At 41.4% G+C, this 15,645-nt stretch overlaps 1 protein-coding gene and 1 long non-coding RNA gene across 5 annotated transcripts in view; one reads left to right on the top strand and one right to left on the bottom strand.

Moving 5' to 3' along the window:
* Nucleotides 1-15,645, bottom strand: part of PLAC1 (placenta enriched 1) — a 260,395-nt gene that overhangs the window by 160,137 nt on the left and 84,613 nt on the right. For 3 of the 4 annotated variants that reach the window (XR_009547460.1, XM_060182708.1, XM_060182713.1), the window contains exon 2: nt 13,197-13,263. The gene's annotated coding sequence lies outside the window, so the exon portion shown is untranslated. Of the gene's footprint in view, nt 1-1,939; nt 2,036-13,196; nt 13,264-15,645 lie in introns of those variants that run through there. The other variant, XM_060182709.1, reaches the window with a different exon arrangement.
* Nucleotides 12,872-15,524, top strand: LOC132535766 (uncharacterized). Its single transcript, XR_009547461.1, has 3 exons — nt 12,872-12,925; nt 13,523-13,705; nt 15,392-15,524. It is a non-coding gene; the product is annotated as an uncharacterized LOC132535766 (long non-coding RNA).

Below are 15,645 nucleotides of genomic sequence, written 5' to 3'. Positions count from 1 at the left end.
GTGTAGACCTATGTTCACAGCAGCATAATTTGTAATAGCCAAACCTGGGATTAACCAAGGTGTCCAACAACAGATGAGTGACTAAGTTATGGTATATATACACAGTGGAATACTACTCAGCTATTAAAAATGGTGATTTCACCGTTTTCAGCCCATCTTGGATAGAGCTTGAAAAAATCATGTTAAGTGAAATAAGTCAGAAACAGAAGGATGACTATGGGATGGTCTCACTCTCAGGCAGAAGTTGAAAAACAAGATCAGAAGAGAAAACACAAGTCGAACCTGAACTACTGGAGTTGGTGTAATGGACCAAAGTAAAAGACTCTGGTGTGTATTGGGGGGGGGAGTACAGGTCCATATATATATATATGGAACACTACTTAGCTATCAAGAATGACAGATTCATCTTCTTCACCTCATCTTGGATGAAGCTTGAAGGAATCATGTTAAGAGAGATAAGCCAGAAAGTGAAGCATGAATATGGAATGATATCACTCACAGACAGAAGTTGAGAGCTAAGAATGGAAAAGGGAAACACAAAGCAAAACTTGGACTGGATTTAGTGTCTTGTACCAAAGTAAAGGACTCTGGAGGGCCATGTACCAGGGTTCTGGTCCATGGTGGTGGGGGAGGACCTAGGCTGGCGGTGAGCATTTTTCAGAAAACTGAGAAAATTTACACATGTATCAATAACTGTATTTACTGTAAATCATTACCTCTTCCCCAATAAATAAAAAGAAAATAATGGGAAGAAACAAGCCTAGTAATGAACTGGGTGGCAGATAATTCAAGAAGCCTGTCCTTCGGAGGAATTGCAGCCTCATTTAACAATGCTACATACAAACATTGATGCTTTTCCAGTGCTTCTTAAATCCTGCACCACTCTTGATGTGTATCATTCTTTAAGTGACTTAAATTATATGACTTTATCATTTGGTATCTTACAAAGGCAGAAATATATACTCAGAAGTATGAAGATGGTGTGTATTTTTTCTGAGATCCTTTTTCTGAAAATGAATGTTTCATTTTTCTTTTTGTGATGCAAATTATATCCAAAATATAGAAAAATTAAAAAAAAGACTTGATGTATCAGTAAAAAGAGATTATGAAAGGGATACTGGCATTAAGGCTCTGTCTCAGATCAGTTGCAGGAGGGGCTGGATTGAAACAAAGTGCCAATTCACATTTTTTGAAAAGCCCCAGAAAAATGTGTGTTATAGTTTCTTCATCTAAAAGCATCTCAAGAATGACTATAAAATCTTTTTTCAAGCCCAAACTCTCCCTTTTTCCAAGTCAAGGGGAGAACACATCTTCCTAGTTACCTTTAGGCCATCAGTGGGAGGATGTCTTCATGGGTAGATTTAAAAACTTTTGAGAAGTTCATTGCTCAATTTTGATGTGAGAGTCTGCTGGTTGCTAGAATTGATCTGGTTTCCCTGACTAAGTCATGCCCCTACTTTTTCTCTCTCCCCCTCTCCTTCTCTCTCCCACCACCACCACCATTACTCTAGCTATCATTCTGACAAAGAGTGATGCTATGGAAAGTGCCTGACTTGGGTTTGTTCCACATTGTAGTGGAACCTACTTAACCTTTTTAAGTTTCCTTTTCCTGATCAGAGCAGTGAGGGAAATAATAGTGCTTACCTCCTAAGTTTGTTTATAAAGACTAAATGAGATAAGCACCTAGCATAGGAGCTGGCACACTGTCAATTCTCAGTATGTAGCCGTTATTACTCATTTTAGTGGAGGTCTCTCTGAGGATGCTGAACTGCGTAAGGACTGTGAGCACTTGGACAGCCTCTAGACCACGAGCTTAACTGGGGGGAGACAAATGAAAGACCACCAGAGAGGTGAAAGGGCTAAGGAACAACTTCACATGTTTCTTTGGCCCCAAGAAGCAGACTGAGTGAGGAGACATGACTCCCATGGTCCTCCTTACCATTTTTGTTCAGAGCAAACTTCTTCTCTCCTGCTCTCTTGTCTGCCCTGGAACATCTGCTATAAACTGCTGTTTTCCCCAATTCAGACATTTTTCCATTAGTTTGACTCATAGGTTTTTGGGAGTTAGTAAGCCCAAGAGTCATGCTTGAGGGTATTGGTGGGGGGTAGACTTTCGTACACTGAGCAAAGTATGTAACAGACAACACAGCAAAGGGTGTCAACCCTCCCTCCTGTTCTCACTTTGTCAGAATGATGTGGTGCTACACAGTGCCCTGATATGAATCATCCAGGCAGCTGTTATACCACATTAACGGCAGAGGAGCTGGATTCTGTACAAGGTGTTCCCGAAGGCTTCCTCCCAAATATCCACCCTGCAGTTCTTTGAAAGGTTGCACTGGGTGACAAGGACACTAAATCCTCCTATGCATTACAGCTCCAAGAAAGGACAACTGGAAATTACACCATGGTTTTTCTCTCTTTTCTTTCCAGAAGAGAAAATTTATAATTAGTCACTTGGGCCAGTCCCACCCTTTCCTTGATGTTTTCTGGCTTTGAAGGCACTTACATGCTTGCTCCCTTGTGTTCAAAGTCTTACACCACAAGCTCTTTATGAAAACAACATGTCTTTTAAATTAATGTTAAATAAAAATGACTATGTCACTGGAAGACCATCCTTGTGTAATGTATCCAAAATCAAAATGAGTTTAAAGACCTCTAACCTCCAACCCAAGCTTCAATTTCTTCTTTCCAGTTACTTGGAAACTGATTCTACTTGGACATTCCACCATCACCCCCAAACTCCTTGGGTCAAATGCTGAATACTTCACCTTTGCTCCAAACCATCTCTTTGCCCCCCACATTCCCTTCTCTGAGTTAAGGAAACTGTCCTAAACTCTTCATCTGGGTCTGGAAACTTTGAAATCATCTTAGATTACATCCTAAACTACCTCTTTCCTTTATCTGCCCTTTCAGAGATGAACAAGTTCTGGTTTTTTTGGCCTTGGAATTAGTTAGCCTTTGATTTGCCTCTGTATCTCCACTCCCAGCAACAGGATTTCAGCTCTGGTTTTTGTTACACCAGGTCAGGATTCCTCAAAGAGCTCATTCACTGGTCTGGTCTCATTTTATCCATCCTATTGGCTACCACCAGAGTACTCTTCCTACAAAACTGCTACCAGCATGTCACACCTCTGTTCAAAACACAAAAGTCTATTGCTTATGGTATCAAGCCTAAAGTAACCCTATTGTTCAAGAGTCTTCTATTATTTCAGAACATGAACCCATTGCTCCAACAAGGGCTCTGTCTCCACTGTGTCAGCCTAAACCACTAATTGCTATCTTTTGTGACTATGACTATGTCAATGAAAGACCATCCTTGTGTAATGTATCCAAAATCAAAATGAGTTTACCAATTGTCTAGGCCTTTGTATCCATGTCCCCCTTCCATCTTCTCTGATTATTTATATCTTAACCCAATTCAATGGCACTGAATAGATTCACATTTTTGGTGGGGCATCGCCACTCGTCACCTCTAGAATTCGTTCCATCTAGCAAACTGAGAGTCCATGCCAACTAAACAAGCCTTATTCTTCTGTTACTGTCCCTGGTCTTATTTTCTGTCTCTCTGAATTTGACTACTTTAGGCACCTCAAATAAGTGCAATCATGGGAGTTGGGCTGTAGCACAGAGGGTTAAGCACAGGTGGCACAAAGAGCAAAGACCAGCGTAAGGATCCCTGTTCGAGCCCCCGGCTCCCCAGCTGCAGGGGAGTTACTTCACAGGTGGTGAAGCAGGTCTGCAGGTGTCTATCTTTCTCTCCCCCTCTCTGTCTCCCCTCCTCTCTCCATTTCTCTCTGTCCTATCCAGCAACGAGGACAACAATAATAATAACTACAACAATAAGGGCAACAAATAAACAAATATTTAAAAACATATAATTATAAAAAATAAGAGCAATCATATAGAATTTGTCTTTTTTTGATTGGCTCATTTCACTTAGCATATTGTCTTCAACTTTCATTCATGTTGTATAGCATTTATCAGAATCAAAGGCACTTTCAGTCCAGAAAATGATTATATCAGTAAAATCTGTTTATGAAATGTCTATACGATTTTTACTATACATTGCAATAAACAAAGAACAGTTCAAAAGAAGGTCTGTTCACCTCAGTCCCACAGTTAGTGGATGAAACACCTGCCTTGATTGTCTCCACAGGACTGTCAAGACCAAAACTTATGGGGATCATTGTATCAGTGCTTTTCAAACATGTATGATCATCAGAATCCCTCAACTGACTTTGAGAAAAGACCTGAGCTGTCTTCCAGATCCTCTGATTCAGAATCTCTGGGGGTGGCCTGGGAATCTCTTTTAGCAAGCTCATAACACATTTATGATGATCTATCAGGTTTAAAGCCACTGCCCCATGGCTGATGTGAAAGCAAGGCACTGGGTCTCTGCCTCTTTGGTATTTTCAATAGCACAAACTTAGCCATGGAATCCAAGCTCAAAAGTATCATACTGACTAATAAGTTGAGAATTGCTAGATGTAGAGAGGAGACAAGATTCTCAATTCAGGTCTTCCTTTTCACCGGTGCATCCACTCCCTCCCTCCACACACAAATTGCTTTATAAGATAGAAGTACAGGCATATTGCCTTTTTGTTGTGCTTTATAGATACTGGATTTTTTTTTCAAATTGAAAATTCTGTGGTAAATGTATTTGTTGAGCAGGTCTATCTTCCAATAGTATGTCCTAACTTTGCGTCTCTGTTAACATTTAACTATTGTATGTACATTGTTTTACTATTTGTTTTTTTAAATTATCTGTATTTATTTATTGAATAGAGACAGCCAGAAATTGAGAAGGACAGGGGTGATAGATAGGGAGAGAGACAGAGAGACACCTGCACTACTACTTCACCACTCACAAAGTTTTCCCCCTGCAGGTGGGAACTGGAGACTTGAACCCAGATCCTTGCACATTGCAATGTGTGCACTCAATCAGGTGTGCCATCACCCAGCCCCTGTGCACTGTTTTTTAAGACAGTATCCTATTGAACACCTAGTAGACTACAGTGACAAGCAAACAGTAATTTTTATATACACTAAGGAACCAAAAACTTTGTGTGATTTGCCTTATTGTGAATTTATTTCCATTGAGGGGAATCTAGAGCCAAACCTGCACTATCTCCAAAGCGTGCCGTTAAGGAGACACTACCTTCTGAGACCATTGTCACTCAAATGGAACAAGAGGTGAAGAAGCAATCACTGTCACTATGAAACTCTTATGTATCCTTCCTTTGGACACAGAATCATGTCAAGAGCTGAGGAAGGTATACAGGTTTAAAAATAATAACTTTTGCTTTCACAGAGCTCAGGGTCTGTTGAAAGAAATCAGACAACTCCAAATGAGTGAGGAGCAATGACTTCTGAATGGAGCAGAAATTTAAACCAGGTGCACTCTGGGAAGGCTTCATGGGTAGACTTGAGCTGAGCCCTGAAGGGGAAAAAATTGACTTGGAGAAAGACAGAAGAGGCCAGAACATTCCAAGGGAAGGGAACGGCATCAAACGTGGCTGAGGCGCTTACCAATGTGATATATTTGAGTTGGCCCAATAAGGCTTGTCTCATCACACAACACCCTGAAATAACTCTGGAAATTTGACTGTTTAGAATTCTGTTGCTTAGAATGGTCCTTCTCTAAATGCAAACACACCTGGGCTAGTTTGTGTATGACCTCACTTACACCTTCATGTGCTCAATCAGAACACATTCTCCCCAACATCTGTACTAGATGGGTGGGCAGAGGGATGGGACCCTAATTATTAGACAGCCAAATGGTCATTTTCAGGACCCCAGAAAGAGTCTCAGCTGGAGTTCCAGAAGGCAGGCTGTAGGCTCAGGCATTAAGACTCAGAATTGTCAATGTTACCACCATTTTGAATAGGAGGAAGGGGACAAGTCCTAAGCAGAATCTACTTAACTTTTTAAAAATATTTTAATATATTTATTATTAGATAGAAATAGAGAGGGGAGGGGGAGATAGAGAGGGAAAGAGACAGAGATACCTGCAGGATTTCAACACCACTTACAAAGCTTTCCCCCTGCAGGTGGTGACCAGGTACTTGAACCTGGGTCCTTGCGCACTATAATGTGAGCTCTTAACTAGTTGAACCACTGCCTGGAGGCAGAGAGAGAAAGAAGAAGGAGAGGGAGAGGGAGAGGGAGAGACAGACTAGGCACAGGTAGATACCATAATTGTTACACAATTCCAAAGTCCCAGGTTCAGTTGCCTGCACCACCATAAAACCAGAGCCGAGCAGTGCTCTGGTAAAAAATAATAATAATAATAATGAAATAAGTAATAAAGTGTTGAATATAATAAAAAAAAGACAGGCAGAGATCAAGACTCCAGCACCAAAATTTTATTTTATGTAGTTCAGGCTGGGTTTGAACCCGAGTCATGTGCATGGCAAAGCAGCACATTATCAAAATGAGCCATTTCACGGGTCCAAGCAGAATTCACTTCAAATGTTTTCTGTTGATAATCAGTCTTTGGAGGTTTTTGCAGTCAGATAGCATATAGATTCATATTTGCCAAGCTGCAAGCTTCCACAATGGGCAAATAAAGAACTGTCACAGATGGGTCATTCCATTCGATGAGTATTGGGAAAGATGAACTGTGACAACTATGGAGGTGTGGGTCTTTGGAAGCTGAGGTGTGGCAGGTTCTCTTTGTCAACTCATACCCAGCCTCTCCATTCTAGTCTCTTTATAGTTAGACTTGACCTCACTGGGGGGAAAGTTTCATTTGCAAAGATTTTTTTTCCTCCTCTCCGAGTCTACTGTTCTCAGCAGAGTCTGTTTCTTAAATAGCTGTGTTTAAAGATAGATAGAGGCTGTTTCTCTTCCTCCTCTGGACCCTGAGGAAACTGGTCTCCCCCCATAGGGCTGTATTTGGGACATCTCTTCCCAGCCAGCCCACCATTCCCTACAGCCATGCACCAGTTAGCCCAGCCATCCAGCCAGTCAGGCCTTGTTTGGCTTGGCAGGTCTCCTGCTAACTTAAGGCAAAGACAGTCAGGAAAATACTAAAAAAATAAAAAAAATAATAATAATAATAAAAAACTTGACTCTGGGACTTCAGGAATGAGACTGTTACAGGGAAGCCTGTTCACCTTTCTCTTCTTTTATGGCTTTCCTCACAGAGCCAACATTCACCCTGCCTGGATGACACTTTGTTTTTTCCTGCTCCAATTAAGCTTGGCTACAATCAATCAGTGAATTAATACACAGATTATTCCTTCGGAACCCACACTATGCAAAACTCCATGTGGCAGACAGGAAGTGAAAGGCAAGGCCCTATCTTGGGAGAAAAGATATCTCTCCCCCTGGCCCCACAGAGAGAGAGAGAGAGAGAGAGAGAGAGAGAGAGAGAAAGAGACAGAGAGAGAGAGAGAGGAACATTTAGTTCCTGAGAGGAGGCAGTAAAAAGGTCCTAGTTATTGTGGGGAGAGCAATCAGTACCAGCAGAATTTGGAAAAGGAAGAAGAGGTCCAGGAGCGGGGAGAGGTCCAGTAGGAAGTGGCTGTGAGTTGGAGTTTGACACATGATCTATGGTTGGAAAGTATATTTAGATAAGTTTTTGTTTTTATCATTTCTATCACCCTTAAGTAAAAATATCTCAGACAACTCCTCCAGAATCACAGTCTGGCATTCAAGACCTTCAATCACATGGTCCCACTGCCCTTCCCCCTTCCAACAATAGCTCCAAACACCCAGTTCCATGGGCTTCTCATCAAATCCCATTTACCCCTGTTCTCTTGAACATCCCAACTCATCCATAACTTCATTTTCTCTGGGTTTTACCCTCATTCCTCTCTGCCCTGTAAGTATCCAGAGTTGCCCATTCTTCACATCACGTTAAAAAATCATTTCACTCTTAACCTCTCTCCTGACCTTTTTCAAAAAAAAAAAGAGGCATGTTTCTTCCACATAGAAACCAAGTTGTTGTAGTAGTTAACAAAGAAATGTTACAGGATGGAAAAAAGCTGGTCTATGAAGAAAGTACAGCACACACAAATTACAAGACAGAATCATGAAACAGAAAATAGAACTACCCAAAGGAAAGTCTAGGACCTGACAGCAGAACAGGAAAGTTCTCTCTCTTTCTTTCTTTCTTTCTTTCTTTCTTTCTTTCTTTCTTTCTTTCTTTCTCCCTCTCTCTCTCTCTTTTTTATTTTTATTTTTTTACCAAAGCCCTGCTCAGTTCTGGCTTATGGTGTTGCCAGGGATTGAACCTGTGACATCAGAGCCTCAAGCACTAAAGTTATTTTGCATAACCATTATGCTATCTCCTGAGCCGAAAACGGGCAAATTCTACTAAACGTTTAGAACCACTCTTTCTCAAACTCTTCCAAACAATACAGGATGAAGGAACACTAAACTCATATTGGAATCTGTCCTGTTACCAAAACCAGCAAAGACACAAACAACAAACATTGCCTCATACCTGTTAAAATGACGGTCATCAAACAGGCCTGGGCAGTAGCACACAGGGTTAAGTGCACATAAAATGACTGATGGTCATCAGTAAGACAAGAAATAACAAATATTGGTGAGGATGTGAAGAATAGTAAGCTCTTGTGTTCTGTTGCTGGTTGTGTATATTGGTGCAGGCAATATGGAAAACAAGATAGATTTTTTTTCAAAAAAAATTATGAATAAAAACACTATATGATCCACAGCCCCACTTCAGGGTATAGATCCAAAGAAAATGAAAACTAGCATTAAGAGTAATGAACCCACTTTCTCTGACCCATCTTGGATGGAGCTAGAAGGAATTATGTTAAGTGAGCTAAGTCAGAAAGACAAAGACGAGTATGGGATGATCCCACTCATAAACAGAAGTTGAGAAAGAAGAACAGAGAGGGAAACTCAAAGCAGGAGTTGACTGAATTTGGAGTAGGGCACCAGAGTAAAAACCCTGGGTTGAGGGTGAGGGTAGATGTTCGGCTTCATGGGGCAGGGGTGGTGGTGGTGGGGGGGTTGGGATGGGACACAGTCTTTTGGTGGTGGGAATGGTGTTTATGTACACTCCTATTAATTTGTAGTCATATAAATTACTATTTAATTAATATGAGAGGGGAAAGATTGATTAAGTGTCTCAAACTTTTTAATGCACAGACCATAGGCTGAGTCTTTGATATGTTGACTCTCTTTTTTTTTAAATATTTTTTATATTTATTTTTATTTATTTATTCCCTTTTGTTGCCCTTGTTGTTTTATTGTTGTAGTTATTATTGTTGTCATTGTTGTTGGATAGGACAGAGAGAAATGGAGAGGGGAGGGGGAAGACAGAGAGAGGGAAAGAAAGATAGACACCTGCAGACCTGTTTCACCGCTTGTGAAGCGACACCCCTGCAGGTGGGGAGCCAGGGCTTGAACCAGGATCCTTATGCGGGTCCTTGTGCTTAGCGCCACCTGCGCTTAACCCGCTGCGCTACAGCCCGACTCCCTGTTGACTCTCTTAAAAGCTTAGACCAGGGAGAACAGAAGCAACCGGTGGCACAACTATATACAAATAATATCAAAGGACATAAATTATGGTGATGTTGTGTATGATACAGCAAATCCCAACAAAGGGATTTTTCGAAGTTAACTCAATTGCCAAATAATGTGATTACAGCAATAACTACTGTCTTCTTAAACCCTAAGACAGCAGGAACCTCACACTTCCTCTATAGAGCCTATATTTCTCCCAGTCCTGGAACCTCTAGAGTGGGACGCACTTTCCTGCATGCTTCTCTCAATTCATACCAAATGATATTGCATCGGCTGATCCCAACCTAATCTAAGCAACGAGTACTACCACCTCGGTATGCTTCACTTCAGACTGTGTCCAGAGACATCAGGCATGAAATGTCAACCCTTCAACCTCATTACTTGGGTGAGAACTTTCCTTTCATAGGATTCTTTAATTCTATTCCAGGTGGTTCACTTCCTAACTAAGTTCCAAAACCTAGATATAGACCAGGTCCCATGAGATAGGACATATGTTCACATGTATCCATAAATTAGGGCAAAATATATACCTGAAAGCAAAAATACACAATAGTCTACAGTGAGTCAGTATGAAGTTCATAATGAAATAGTGTCTACTTAGCCTTAGCTATCCTCCTCACCTATTTCTTATTATACTTCCCTCACTCACTCCCAAGCTATCCTTATCAAAACAAGGACTGCAAAAGCTGAATAAGGGCAAGAGACTGGCATACTTTAACAACGACTCTTTAGTCACTGTCAGGCCACCCATCAGCTGCGGTCCTAGTCGGGGAGTCCTGAGATTCCCAAACAGACATGGTGGGCCTAGACCTTGAATAAATCCCTCTCCCCATACTTACCAGTTATCTCTATCAGGAACAACAAAATAGACCCCTTTGTGGGCCCCCATAGGACCTTGCCCTCAACTTGGATCAACAACGGTAGAGAATGTTTCATCCTCTGAATGGAGGCTGGACAACATACTCTATGCTCCATTTGAGGAAGATGGGTCCTGATACTGGGACAGCATGGAATGTTCCTACTGATGACCAGAGAATGTGAGCTCAGATCTACAGGGATGCAGAGGTCACATAGGCTCCTAAATTGAATATGGGCCCCAGATCACATCAAATCGATGGGGTTTACAGCCAAGAATATTTATACGCCTTCCCCATATTTGGGAGCTACTCTCTTCCCTGATCCAGCTTTCTGGTCCTTTCTCCAGCCATGATATTATCTCCCCAGACATAGACATAGCTAGGATCCACCTGCATATCAGATTTCAGGCTCGGGGAAAAAAAAGACTAGTATAGCCACAGGCCCTTTGGACTATAACTAATATATGCCTACTAGCTATCTACAGAACGGGGACACCCCCAACTCTTCATCTGTACTACTCCAGCCTTTAGGTTTATGATGAGTCAACAACTTGTTTGGCTTTATATCTTAACTCTCTTTTCAGACACCAGTTTCCAAATGCTAGCATGATGCCAACCAGACTTCCTTGAACAGACAACCCCACCAATGTGTCCTGGAGCTCCAATTCTCCAGAACCCCACCTCACTAGGGAAAGAGAGAGGCAGGCTGGGAGTATGGATCGACCTGTCAGTGCCTATGTTCAGCGGGGAAGCAATTACAGAAGCCAGACCTTCCACCTTCTGCATCCCACAATGACCCTGGGTCCATACTCCAAGAGGGTTAAAGAATAGGAAAGCTCTCAAGGGAGGGGATGGGATATGGAGTTCTGGTGGTGAGAATTGTGTGGAATTGTACCCCTCTTATCCTATGGTTTTGTCAGTGTTTCCTTTTTATAAATAAATAAAAAAGGAAAAATTAAATATAAAAATAAACCAGCAACTTAAAAAAAAAAGAAATGAAGACTAGCTATTGAAGAGATAGCCATACTCCCATTTTTTTTAACTCCCATTTTCATTGCATTAATTTACAATAGTCAAGATATGGGGACAGTGTAATACACATTGATGGTTAAATGGGTAAATCATGTGTGTGTGTGTGTGTGTGTGTGTGTGTGTGTACATATACATGCAGCAGTGAATATTATTAAGCCATAAGCCAGAAGAACATTCTACTACTTGTGACAACAAGGATGAATGTTGAGGCCTTTATACTAAGTGGCATAAGTCAGGCAGAGAAATAGCAATATTATAATCTACACATGGAATCTAGAGAAGTTTTACTTATGTGTCAACAACTATACTGTAAACCATGAATCCTTCCTCCCAATAAAGTAGGGAAAATGTCAAATCCACAGAAACAGAGAATAGAAAAGTAGTTGCTAAGATGTAAGGGAAATGGGGGGAAGTTGGTAAAAGGGTATCAACTTTCAGCTGTAAAACGAATTAAGACGAGGTTTTAATGTAAAATAGTGTGATCAGAGTTGACAACACTGCTTTCTATAATTGGAATTTGCTATCAAAGAAGGAAATACCCATATCGGAGGCTATGGATATGGTAATCATCTAGGTGGTGGGAATCCCCTCACAGTGTATATGTATAGCAAATCACTAAGTGCATACTTGAAATATTCTACAGTCAATCACATCTCAACAATCTATACAAAATGCACAAACCACCTGGAGGCTTTAGATTACTAGGCACCAGACTAAGTGTTTTGTAACCATCATTGCATTTCATCAACGGAATATTCCTATTAGGAAAAATGCAATTATTGTTCCCCTTTAAGGGATAAAGGAATGGGAATAAATGGCTTTCTGTATATTATTTCTGTTTTGTTCATCAGAAGCCTAACCCCTTATAAAATAGGGTTTCCCCATGCTTGTTTTGCACCCCCCCACAACTGATATAAAAATTCTAAGTACTGCCTACATCACAAACTTCTTTATATGCCTCCCAAATGGCCTCGCATGGTGATTTGAGAATAATAGGAGTTGAACAAATCAGTGTTGTGGATTGTTCATGAGGCACGTTTATTTCTGTAAGAAGTTTAAGTTTCCTGGACACTCCCAAGAGCCCCCCAAAATGGAAGGGCAGATGTGTGCTATAACGTATATCCCATGACTTGGTGGCATCCACTGTGCTATTTCTAGAAACGGAATCTGTCTGTTCCCCATCCTAGCTGGATCAACTGAGCACCTGGCAGTTTCCTACTGCTGCCTGCTCAGCTGTCCCCTTCAAACTCTTGGTTCTGTTTGCTTAATGTACCTCCTAGAGCAGGCCCGACTATTTTGGATCTAAGCTACAGCTGTCGGCATTTCAGGCGTACCACACACATTTCTAGAATTAGTTGGAGATATCTGCAGCCTGAAAAAGGAGCTATAATGACCTGAGAATGCAAGAGCTATTTAGGCAAGTATCAACTAGTAGCATGCAAGGCTAAAAAGAATCGAGTCCCTGGTGATAAAATGAGCTGAGAACCACATCGCCAAGCCATCTTGGGTTACTTGTATTTTAGTAGCATGAGGTGAGTTACCAAACTAGTTATGTGGATTTTATTAGTGTGTGGTTAAGAAACTGGCCAAACGTGAGACTGTTTGCTATAAATGTGAAGTGACAGACTGACTGAACACACATGCTTTGCTATATTAGAAAATAATCACAGTTCCTCAATTTAAAGAAGTCATTATAGGCATGCACATGCTTTAAAAATCAGGTTGGACCTCTTGACCTCACTACTTAAAAAAATTTTTTTATAGTAATTCCTGCTCTTAGATCTGATAGGGTGCAATACTGACCTGGAACAATTCCACCGAGGCTCTGCGCTGAATTATGAAGATGTGATTAGTTCTCTTGGAATCAAGCCTAGGAAAAGAAAAATGGAGAGTGAATGTTATGAAGTGGCTAAGCACTGAGGCAAGAGGAAGGTAGTAGCAACTTCTGCTTCCAAGAACAAATTAAATGTCGTGATTTACTATGAGCCAGATCAATTATCCATTCTCTTACGTTGAAGAGTTATTTTGGATTCCTTCATTTGTGTGTGTTGAGAGAGGTGCTAAGTCCCCCTTTCATTTTATCTTCTAACGATGCTGGTTTTCCACAATTTCACTTTTGCAATATGTAGTGGACAACAAAACCAAATCTAAAAATACCCAGGGAATCCTCTGTCGCTGAGATCCTCCAGATAAAAACTACTGATGGGGTGAAGGCTCTGGAGATGAAGGAAGAAGAGATTGTGCCAGTGAGACCAAGACTGTAGGCTCACTCCCTGAAAGCATCAATCATCCTCACTTTCAGTCTGATGCAGGTAACCCACGGATCACATTTCAAGAAACATTACTTTACAGACTAAGCATAGTCATGTCCATGGTCTAAAGAAAGTTAAGACCTGGGGGCTGAGCGATGGTGCAGCGGGTTAAGCTCACATGACATGAAGCGCAAGGGCCGCGTAAGAATCCTGGTTTGAGGGAGTCGGGCTGTAGCGCAGCGGGTTAAGCGCAGGTGGTGCAAAGCACAAGGACAGGCATAAGGATCCCGGTTCAAACCCCGGCTCCCCACCTGCAGGGGAGTCGCTTCCCAGGCGGTGAAGCAGGTCTGCAGGTGTCTATCTTTCTCTCCTCCTCTCTGTCTTCCCCTCCTCTCTCCATTTCTCTCTGTCCTATCCAACAACGACAACAACAATAATAACTACAACAATAAAACAACAAGGGCAACAAAAGGGAATAAATAAAATAAATATTTAAAAAAATCCTGGTTTGAGCCCCCAGCTCCTCACCTGCGGGGGGGGGGGTCGCTTCACAAGTGGCGAAGCAGGTCTGCAGGTGTCTTTCTCTCCTCCTCTCTGTCATCCCCTCCTCTCTCCATTTCTTTATGTCTTATCCAACAACGACGACAACAGTAATAACAACAACAATAATAAACAACAAGGGGAACAAAAGAGAAAAAATAGCCTCCAGGAGCAGTGGATTCATAGTGCAGGCACTGAGACCCAGCGATAACCCTGGATGAAAGAAAGGCAGAAAGAAAGAAAGAAAGAAAGAAAGGCAGAAAGAAAGAAAGGCAGAAAGTAAGAAAGAAAGAAAGAAAGAGAGGAAGGAAGGAAGGGAGAAAGAAAGAGGAAGGAGAGAAGGAAGGAAGGAAGTTAAGACCTGAAAGGTCACTGCCTTTCAATTTTTTTTAAATTATTTTTAACTTTATTTATTTTGTCTGATACAAGAGAGAGAAATTGGGAGTCAGAGGGTAGCACAGCGGGTTAAGCGCATGTGGCACAAAGCACAAGGACCGACATAAGGATCCAGGTTCGAGCCCCTGGCTCCCCACCTGCAGGGGAGTCGCTTCACAGGCGGTGAAGCAGGTCTGCAGGTGTCTGTCTTTCTCTCCTCCTCTCTGTCTTCCCCTCCTCTCTCCATTTCTCTCTGTCCTATCCAACAACAACGACATCAACAACAACAATAGTAACTATAATAATAATAAAAACAACTAGGGCAACAAAATGGAAATAAATAAATAAATATAAAAAAAGAGAGAGAGAAATTTAGAAGGAGGGGGGAATAGAGACGAAGAGAGAGACAGAGACACTTGCATCCCTGCTTCACCACTTGTGAGGTTTTCCCCCTGCAGGTGGGGCTGGGGGGCTTGAACCTGGGTCCCTGTGCATGCTAATACATGCATGTAACCAGGTGTTCCAGCACCCAGCCCCTCCTTTCAATTCTTTTTCAGGTTTGCTTTTTCATGTGATTTAGTGATCATTCTAATTCTGCTCCCTTCCAGTTAATAAATTATTGATAAGGAGACCACTGAATTAGATCATGTGTTGGAGCACTTGCCATCTTAAATTTGCAGCAGAGGTTCACTGTCTTATCTTGATTTAATCAGTGAGCTATTTTCCCCTTTTGTAAAATGAAGGTCTATCTAAGAAACATCTGGTAAATTTTGGATGAAAAGCATTGAGAAAATGCTTGTATCACAAGATGATGTTTTTTTCCCTATCTAGGACTGACAAGTTGAGGAAAATGAAGAGAAAGAGGAGGAGGAGGAGAAGGAAAAGGAAAAGAAACCTAGATATGTTTGAATTTCAGATAAACATAATTATGTCCTATGAAATATTTGGGGTATACTTCTATTAAAAATCCACTGGTTATCTGAAATTAAGATGAAACTAGGCATCCTGTATCTTATCTGGCAACCCTGTCTCTACCACCACCCTTTTCCTGGAGCCTGTACTTTCGAAGACTTGGGCAACAGCAA

This window comes from Erinaceus europaeus, chromosome X (genome assembly GCF_950295315.1).
Source record: "Erinaceus europaeus chromosome X, mEriEur2.1, whole genome shotgun sequence".
NCBI lineage: Eukaryota > Metazoa > Chordata > Mammalia > Eulipotyphla > Erinaceidae > Erinaceus > Erinaceus europaeus.
The sequence above is the reverse complement of the archived record's forward strand: the minus strand, read 5'-3'. Positions and strand labels throughout refer to the sequence as shown.